Raw genomic sequence first — 2,611 nt, forward strand, 5'->3', positions numbered from 1 at the left:
AAGGGAGGTATGGGGCCCACAAAACGACAGGTCCATTATACAGATGCAGACACTCTGGTAATTTAAAGCACAGGTTTTGCTTTCCTCGTTGGGGTTTATCTATTTTTTCTTTGAATTTCTGTTTGTTTTTATGAGTTTTTGCCAGCTTTTTTTTTTTTTTTCATAGTCGTTACACTGTCACAAATACAGAGCAATGAAATCAACTCTCTGCATTTAACCCATCCCCTTGGGGAGCAGTGGGCTGCCATTGTGCGGTGCCCAAGGAGCAGAGTGTGGGTTAATGGCCATTGCTCAAAGGCTCCAGAGTTGCACTCTGTGGGAGTTGTTTTGTCTGTGGGTGTTGTCTGCTGTCTTATTAAATCCTTTTTGCACGTCTTGCAGTAAGATGACTGATCCATTGTAGTGAGACTGAAGACATACTTTCTGATAGCATTTTTATTAGAAGATTTTATTAAAAGGCATAATTGGTGTACACAAATAACTAATAATTGTATTAGTCATGCATGTATGAGGAGTTTTTGGGGCCCTCAGGAACCTGGGCTCCTAGGTAACCGCCTAGTATTGCCTAATAGTTATCGTGCTCCTGCACATACATTTTTGTCTGAACTATCTACAGAAACCGTCTAAACTGTCTACAGAATAGACAGATTACACAGCACCTTATATATAGCACAGATGTTTTAATAACCCTCCTTTATGCTAAAATCGACTAACCCTACATTAGAATGAATTTATCAGAGGCAGCAGGTTATGCAAATTGTTTTTGCATAGGGGCACAGTACAAAAGAATAACACAAAAGGAAACGGGGCACAAGTGCATGGTTTTGTATATGAAGTGAACCACAAAGCTAAAGTTAAAGACGCTTGATCGAACAAATGAACACTGAGATCATATCTAAACATGGCTGGAGCCTAATGCTGACTGTAATGTCCACAAAAACTGTACAGTTGAAATGTTACGTTGGTTGAATCGAGGGATCATCTATGTTTGTTCAATATGAAGGTAAATATGTGCCAAAATGAACGAACTTGTGAATTTAATGTGAAAACTTGAGAATGCAATGTGAGAATTTGTACCACAAAAATCTGAACTTGTATGCCAAAATGTTCTGCTGTAAAGAAAAACCGCACACACACAAACTGAATTTGAAGTTGCACTAAAAGAAATATCAGGCAAGAACATGTAAAAAAAAATTACACTTGTCAGTCCAATCTTCACCTGAAGAGGATTTTCACTCAAATCTGATTTAAATGTGAATGCACAAAAAAACTATTTACTGGTGTGTTCATATAGTTTTACACAAATAAAATTACAGCTGACAAATGATTATTGATAGTTTATTTGTAATTATTATTTTTTTGCATATGTTAATCTTGCATTACAACCTCAATTTAGCCATTACAGCTTCTTGAATCTGCTGCTTCAAGAACACAAACGCGCTCTCGCGAGACACAGCACGTTGACACCGCGCTTTGACTTTTGTCACATTCCTTGCGAGATATTTGTGCCAAAACGAACTTGTGTTTGAAGATGTGAGAGCAAATGTGGAGGGGGGCGGGGGGGTGGGGGTTCTATAGGCCAACCAATCACAGGCTGCGTACTTGGCAGGACGCCTTTGGAGCACTTCCTGGCTTCTTTTTTTTTTTTTTTTTTTTTTTTTTTAGTAGTTGAAGAAAAAGAAGAAGAAAGTCGGATTTTCTTGAAGTTACGGACAACCGAAAGCAGCAGCAGCGCCGGCAGTAGAGCGGAGAACACCTTTAAATGTAAGTAGTTTGTTTTTGCTTTTTTTAAATGAACATCTATTAAAATACATGACGGTAACAGAGCCACCGGGATGTGTAGGACCAGCTAAAGCTAAAGCTTAAAGCTAACCTGTTGATACGTGATGTTCATCAACAATTAAAAGCCTTCATACAAATGTCACTATTTTTTATTTTAACCTACATCTTACTGTACTGATAGCCGTATCCCTCTCTAATCAGATCTATTTATTCTCAAACAGTTTATTACAAAGTATTAGAACTTTTAAAGCTTAATGCAGCTGAAGAAATAACATTAGTCCAGCTGTACTGGGCTGTTAATACTGTAAACGTTTTGTTTTAATACTCAATAATGTATAGTTAATTTACAGTACAGTATAATAAGGTTTAAAGTATAATTCACTTGAACAATACCAGTGTAATTATACAGAACAGTAATTTTGCCTGTTGACATAACAGAAATATGCTTTACATGTCATTTTGTTCCAGGGAGCAGACAGAGGAGTGGATAAAATGACCACTTCATCATCGGGGCCAAAAATACTGCTGCAGTCGGATGGAGCGAAGAGTTGAGGCAGAATTCCATCTACATGTTGCATTTCTATGTAAAAGTCACACAAGTTAAAAGAAGTCCTGTTCAAACACCAACGTACAAATATATAATAATTTGATCACATCAAATGATGCCCAGATGCCACTTTTTGTAAATCTCATATTTGTGATAGAAGTGATCCCTGTGTGGGACAACTTAAAAAAAAAAATACAAAGTATGTTCAGGTTTGGATAATGTACACGCACACTAATATATATATATATATATGTATGTATGTATGTATGTATGTATATATAT

The 2,611-nt window shown here is 36.7% G+C and overlaps 1 long non-coding RNA gene across 1 annotated transcript; it reads left to right on the plus strand.

The window, feature by feature from the left end:
• The first annotated feature begins 1,658 nt into the window (after positions 1-1,658).
• Positions 1,659-2,410, plus strand: LOC119796241. Its single transcript, XR_005282439.1, has 2 exons — positions 1,659-1,764; positions 2,251-2,410. It is a non-coding gene; the product is annotated as an uncharacterized LOC119796241 (long non-coding RNA).
• Positions 2,411-2,611: the final 201 nt, after the last annotated feature.

Source organism: Cyprinodon tularosa, unplaced genomic scaffold, assembly GCF_016077235.1.
Source record: "Cyprinodon tularosa strain WSP-4 unplaced genomic scaffold, ASM1607723v1 ctg54, whole genome shotgun sequence".
In the NCBI taxonomy this organism is placed as follows: domain Eukaryota; kingdom Metazoa; phylum Chordata; class Actinopteri; order Cyprinodontiformes; family Cyprinodontidae; genus Cyprinodon; species Cyprinodon tularosa.